Source organism: Coturnix japonica, chromosome 7, assembly GCF_001577835.2.
Source record: "Coturnix japonica isolate 7356 chromosome 7, Coturnix japonica 2.1, whole genome shotgun sequence".
Classification (NCBI taxonomy): Eukaryota; Metazoa; Chordata; class Aves; order Galliformes; family Phasianidae; genus Coturnix; species Coturnix japonica.
In genome coordinates this window covers 26,884,746-26,892,381 of record NC_029522.1, presented here as the reverse complement: position 1 = coordinate 26,892,381, position 7,636 = coordinate 26,884,746, and positions in this window count along the sequence as shown.

The window sequence follows — 7,636 nt, the reverse complement described above, 5'->3', positions numbered from 1 at the left end:
CTTCTGCGGCTCCATCCAAGGTTAATGTGTGCAAAGAGATCCAAAGAGCTACGACTGCAGCACTGACACAAGACGTAAACTGAGAAACTCAGTTTTAACCCATTATTTTTCTCCTAATGAAAAGGATGCAGACAACCAGAATGCATTACAGGAGAGTTTCCTCTGTTCTGTTGGGTGAGACCAAGTATCCATCCCACTCAGGCTCACATCTCCACAGTGACTGGTAACAGGGAGCTGGGAAAAGGGTTACAGAGGAGTTGGTACATGGTACATCCTTGTGGTTTTAAGAAGTAAATGGTTTACAGCATCCTTATCTGGACATATGTGATTCAGCCAGAGCGTTCAACAGCTCTTGACAGACCTACTAACTTATCTAATTCCTTCTTTGAACCAGTTGTAATGCAGAATATTAGCTGCTAAGGGTTTATTTGGGTAGTTTATGAGTGCAAAATAAAATACTTTGTTTTTCTTTGTTAGCCCACTGGTTGATAATCATACTGCATAACATCTGCTAGTTATTCCACTTCACCACCTTTGAACCATCCGTGTTTTAATGGGTCTTATTATAGTCCCCCCCAGCTGTCCTTGGTATGTCCTCACATCCTACACTTTGCATTAAATCCACTAATAGCCAAGGGAATGGCTCTATTACTCCATATCCTCACTGCCTTCCCAGACTTCTGATCCAATTTTTGAGATACTGAAATTAAAACATCAAAATCTGGGCATATTTTGAGTTAATATTATGGTTACAGTATCCATTTTGTTATATTTACTATCACATTGTATTCTTTGCCCTTGCTGAGCTGTTACATGGTTACCACTGTTACCTGCTTTACCATCTGCCAAAGCTTTAGAACTTTGGTCCTTAGAAGTCTGTTGCTTTCAGTAAGACCTATGCTTGTTAATGAGAACACTAGCAGTACTTAAAGGAAAAACACACTGCAGATGGCTTAGAAGCAAAAACCACAAATATTTTTGCAATGTAGCTTCTTGTCAAGCCTTACTTTTAATAGCTTTAGAAAATTAAATAGAATCCAGGGCCTTTTCTGAATCCTCCTGAACAGTTCTTGCAAACATTATCTAGTAATAAGATTACAAACAAGGTAAAAACTCTGGATTGCTCTGAATCAGAGATTCACCGCACTACTGAGAAAAATATTCTGCTTAGGAGGGGACTCGTGCATAACCTTCAAACAGGTTGGCAACGGGGGAGTCATATGAATACCAAAGATAGTAGAAGCACATGTGTGGGTACCTGCTCTGCCTGGAGAATCAATCAAAAGAAGAAATGAACCTTAATTTAGAGTCAAATCTGATTTTTAGTTGCACTGAATATTCCTATAGAAGCTAATTTCTAGAGGTCAAGCCAGGCAGGTTTGACCAGTATAGAACTTCACAGTCTGCCTAACCCTGTATGTTCAGGAGAACATAGAACAGATTTTGATATTTTTGCTTTTGTAGATCCCTGTATGAATAATCACTGTGATTCACTGAGGCTAATTGCAGCATAAGGTACTATTCAAGCAAATTGAAGCACTGCCCAATATGGTAATAGTTAACCGATCCCTTGCTGGGCAAGCGTGATATTCAAGTTAAATTAGGACTCTCATAAAAAGGGCTTAAAACAAAGGAACAAGTGTTTGTATTGATTCATAAAGTCTCAGCATCGCAGGCATACAGTTCAAATAGGTCATAACCATAGAAATGAGTTGAGTTTATTTCCCTACATAGTACAAACAGACTGAATCAACCCAGCGTAGAGGTACCCAGCACTCAGAAATAGAGACCCAAAGTTATTTCCATTTTTACACATGCAATCTTGTCACTAGAAACATATTTTGTTTATTTATTTATAGAACACTGTATTTTTGAAGTGCTCATAGTCAAATTTGGGCTCCAGGTAGTTGTGACAACTGGAAAAGATACTGCATGAGCTGTTCATTGCAATCTCCCAGCTCTGCCGGAGAGAGAATTCCTTATTCTGCTGGAGAGAAAGCAGCCACATCATTTAACCCATCAGAGAGCGGTATTTTTAGTTACTTCTCTTTTTGTCTGAAACAAATCAGGGAGTGCTCACTCTTGGCTCAGCCATTAGAACAGTGGATGTTATAATATTACCCAGCAGATTGGAAAGCCTGTGCCATTTTTAACAGGCACTCTGCTTGATCCAGACAAGGACATCTGTCTATGTAGGTTCCAAATGTCCTTCCCCTAGTTATCTTCAACTAAGTACAAAACAATTAACATGGCACTACATCAGTATTTGTAGGGCAGTGCTCTTTAACTTCTATTGTCTTCTAAAATAACAATCAGAGGGGTCAGTAGTTTGGATCAACTGAAGAGCATTCTTTCTTTTTCCCCAAAGGCCACAAAATAAGGAAAAATACCTAAAAAGTATAATGCAAGCATTTCTAAAGCATTCTATTATGAAAAGCAATTCAGAATGAGAGGTCAAGTGTGGGCTGCAAAACCCTGGTAAAGTTTTCAAACGTTTCAGACCAGAAACCAACTTGTTTACCTTTCAGATTCAATTGTCTGCTGCTTCAAGTGTTTGAGCAGCTCTAAAGGTTTAGCACAGCATGGTTTTGGGTCACAGCATCATTGCACGCTCTATGAATCATCATGCTCCTGCTTTTGTGAACCAGCCCACTTGGATGTTTGCTTCCTCTGTTCTAAGTATCTACAGTCTGACATTTCTCTTGCACTTGCCACATTTTTAAGGCTTGGTTTTACTCCAGTGCTTTGCTGGAAACATTACTGGATACAGATACCTGCAGTGACTGCTAAATCCCAAAGTTACTAAATCACATACTGGTGTGATTTAACACAATATTTTTAATAATATTTCCTTAAAAATTAAATAAGGTGTTTTACATCCATTTGCAAGTTCTCTTTAATTCTAGTTCAGTCAGTGCTTTGTGACTGGGCAAACATGGAAGTGGATGCCTAACATCCAGCCAGCCACTAAGGCAAGTGAATACTCAAAGCTGTGACTGACATTCTCTCTTTTTTTAAACATACAGTATCTAGAAATTCTATGAGAAGGGTAGAAATACACATTTATTCCAGAAAAAATAAATAAGTAAATAAATTATATATATATATATATACACTCAGAACACATAAGAAGAGTTATATCATGTGTGAAAGTGCAGAGTTTCTGATCAAGGCCAAGCCATGTTACTGCTCTCTGGCTCCCAGGTGTGACTGTGTGGAATCTGTGCAGTATGGATGAGATACAAAGGCAGAGAATAAAGGGCATTTTGCTATTCTGGGAATACTACAGCACCACACTGCTAATTTCCTCACAAATATCATACAAGAAAACTTGCATTTGATCACAGAATAATTTTGAATGAAAATGCAAGCTTTAAATGAGAATTCATTGTTTCTCTTCCAGATTTTGCCTCTGTCCAGAATATCAATATACCTATTGAAGTCATCACATTATAAAGGAATAATTTCACATTTTCTGGTTAATCTTTTGATGTACTCTTTGTTGCCATTCCTAGCAGATACAATGGGCAGTACAGGTGTCATTGCCATAATATTAAATGGGAGCCTGCTTATATCCTTATCAGTTTCTTTCTCACATACTTGTTTCACTGTACAAAGGATCATAGAGCTTCCCCCATCCCCACATTTGTTATTTTGTAAAAAAATATATAGTTGGACTAATTGTGTTTTGAAAATCAATGGCTTTTAGTTCATTTAAGTCAGAAACCTTGGAGAGCAGCCACGTCAAATGAGATCCTGGTAACTGCGACGACTTCGCCATGTGCAGCACCATGAAATTACATGCCTTCCGTATGGCTGTTACTAGAGCTATGCCAAAATCAACCAATAACATTATAATTATGCTTTGTGGCCCTTCCTGAAAGAAATCTACATACATCAAATATCACAGTAGATGGTGGTTTCTTATTTAGCTCTCTGTGTTTTTCCATCACCAATTACTAAAACTTATTTATGGTAAAAAAACAAAACAAAACAGAACATGATGGATAAATTATTAAGCAAAGTGCTTTTTGAGAAAAACATGCAATAAACATTGTCTAATGGATAATCTAGACCCAATTTTCCTTGACTAGCTTTTATTGTCAGTTTTAGCTGGGCGTAAAGGATGTCTGGTGTGATGCAGTGGAAATTAACCCACCTGTTAAATTCAATTTAAGCCAGTCTGAATGGCAATGTGCTGACCCAGGCAAGATCAGGTTCTCATCCTATTTTAATCACACTCTCCTCAGCATTTCCAACATCCCCGCAACTTTTTCTTCCTTTTGTTTCTTATTACCCCTTGCATTTCACTGTGCCTTGGTCTGTATGTGGATTCATGGCATTGTTCTTTCTGCATGCTCAAGGGCAGGCCACTGCCTGCATGAAAATGATCCAAACTGAGATGACTACTGAAAAGCTTCCCATTTAACTCAGATGTGATCTGTAATGCTTTTTGCCTAGGTGTGATCTTCTTTGAGCCGAAGGACTCCTGAAATTTCACTACATAATACAGGCAAAGCTGTGCCAGTGTCATGAAAAAGCTTGGGGCCACAAGACATTTTTTAATACAGGTTTAGATGAAGTTGTCATTTGAAAATTACCTCCCTCCACGTCAAGCTCTTAGATTGCTCTTGTGGTTTCTTGTTGACTAACGGTATCACTTTTCTCCTCAACTTTTCTCATTCCTTATGCATTTGTATTCATCTGCATTCTGTTGTTCTCTATTTACATTGCCAACGGACAGCAACACGAGGAGTGTGCTCTCCAGTGGTAATTATCTTTATTGTGATATCCAGGAAGAGGTCACCTCTAATTCAATGGGGTAGCTAGACTCTGATGCATTACCAAGTGATGATACTGGCGGATCATGGCTGCTGTACAGGATAATTCCAGATAAAGGCAATTTCTAGGTTTACTCCGTTTCCACTGGAGGGAAAGAGAACATACTAAGGCACTGACCAAATTATCCACTAAGAAAACTGAGATTCCAAAGCATGAAACTACCAAGGGTCTGTACAGGAGTTAGGATTGAAATTTAGATTGATCTATTTGAATTTTGCTGAAGAGCACAGCAAACATGTTTCTGGTAAAGTGGAATAATGCTTGGAGAGAAAACTTGCACCTGAAGTTTATTGGGCTGGAGCCTTGATCCACAGCCTCTTGAAGACTAATAAAATGGAACACAAGAGCTCATGGCCAGAGAGTTTAACTTTCCAACTCCTTTTGTTGCAAAGCTTCAGTTGTCGTAGAACCTCAGTATGAGAGAAGTCCTAATCTCTTGTTCTCTCAAAGGTAAATTCAACTACAATTTAGTAAGACAAAACCCAACGGTGCTGCTTTTTCCAATGTTCTTCTTAAAACAACCTCAGTAAGAACAGAAACTGATAGCAAGAGATCACAATGGAGATCTGTTTCACTTTCTGTGCAGTATTTTTTCCTTTGCACTCTGCATCCTGCAGCCTCACAGAAAACACTCCTACTGACAGCAAGTAAATCCAGCTGTAGGATGTTTTCTATGGAGCACCCTGTAGGGACTGCTTGTCAGTTTGATTTAAACTTCTATAGAGAAATGATTCTTCTGTTCACAAAAAGTCATCAGTATACTTGTATATTAGTACTATTACCCATCCTTTGACTTCACAGGCTTACCTGAACTCCTGCAGCTCAGCTACTCTCAGTCCAGAGCTCCATCTGCCAGACAGAGCAGTAGTACCTGGTGCACGTATAACCCTGAACAGCAGGTAATAAAAACAAGCAGAAAGTGAAAAGTCCACATGTTACTTTATATTTACTTAAAATAAATACAGCTAGTATATGTACCTATGCACATTCACACAAAGAAGTATAAAAGGGACTATTTACACTTCCTCTGAAAATCTGTCAGTAATTTTTTCATATTCTAGCACAGAACAGCCCACAGATATCCTTCAGAAATCCCTTTCATCATCTGTAAATTGACTCAGGCTGTTCTATTCATAATTTGCTTTGATATTAAAATAAAAACATTAATATTCTGAGTATCTCCATTCCTTGTGTTCTTCAGAAATACATGGCAGCGCTCAGAAGCCAGATGGTAGCTTGACTCTGTAAGTGAACTGTTCTAGCAGCTACAAAAATTGATGTCTTGTTCCCTCCACTCTCAACCCCAAGGATGATATGTTAACCCTTCTGTTTGCATTGGTTCTGACTCTTGCCTAATCCCACAATAGGAGTGATTCAAGGAATGAGATAATCCTTATTTTAAAGATAGTTTAATCTAAGCAAGGGGTACCAATACTTGAACAAGGAAGCATGGATGGTTGATGGCATCCCTAAGGGAAACAGAACCAAGTGCAATAACAATCCACAGGGCAAGGGACCCACTACCCAGAGTGTATCTCACCATACCTAGTGAGGTGAGTTGAGCAAACCCAAAGATGGCTACCAGGTTTAAGTGGAGAATCCGCATCACCAAACAACCTCCTGGGACAGGTCCAAAATCAAACCAGAAGGTCAACCTGCAGATAACAAACAGTGGCAGTAATAGCAACCAAAGGCAGAGATAGTCCTATGATCACCAGGACGATCAAGTGATGCGCAGGGAGAAAGCAAGTTTAAGATATAAACCAGGAAGCCATGGTCAAACCACAAACTCAATACAACGAAGCTCCACGAGCTAACAGCCCAGGGCTTTTATGTGGCTCCTGCACCCAAGGGCAGGGAGTGTGGGTGGAGGCCCCCGGTGAGGCTGATTAAAGTCATTAAGGGCCATTACTTAAAGCCATTAAGTCCCATTAAGGAAACTGTGAGCCTTAATAGCTCCTTCTTTGGATAGGTAACCAATTTTGTCTTTGGCAGGACATCATGTTACACCACCAAAAGCACCCTCCTATTGCAAAGGCTGTAACAGCAAGTAAAGTACAGAGAAAAACCCACAATATCACATGAGCTGAAACGTTAAAATGTATTGACAGCAAACAAAAATAGTGTGCGTGTACAGAATATTATGGGGCCAGATCTGTTGATCACAGCAGCCTGTCTTTCAGACACCAAAGCACTGTGAAAGGTGGAAAGGAAAAGAGCGACTTTTCAAATACCTTTTTATTTGTTGGTTTGTTTTTGTTGTTTTTTTTCACCTGAAGGCCTCACCTCCCAGCCTGCCTCAAAGCACTGCCCCGGGCCTATGACCAAACCCAACGGGGGGATGGATGCCATCCATCCCTGTGCTAGTTTTGCTGGGAGGGCTGACCAGGGCAATGCCCATGCTTTGTGGTTTGAGATAGCAGCATAGAGGTCTTATTTAATGGAGAGCAGGGTAGGAAGGGGACCTCAGACTGCTCCTTTGGATGCCTGTGAGTAAAGAGGTGCCTGAGGGACTCAAATATCAGAAGGGAAGCAGGACGGTGGGCAGTCAGCTGCATCTGGTTCTCTCCCACGGAAGTGTTTTGCTTGTGAGCAGTGCTGAAGGAAGCCAGAGAGCATCTGTAGCACTTCTGGAAACACCAAAAAAAAAAAAAAAGCAGAAGAAAGAGTGAGACTTCTGCATTTGCCCTTTGATGACCGTGTCTATGGAGAAGGCTCTTCATGCCCTACTAGGGGCAGTTATCTACAGCCGTCACTGGTGGTGGACGAAGAAGCCATCCTCTTGTCATTTTTA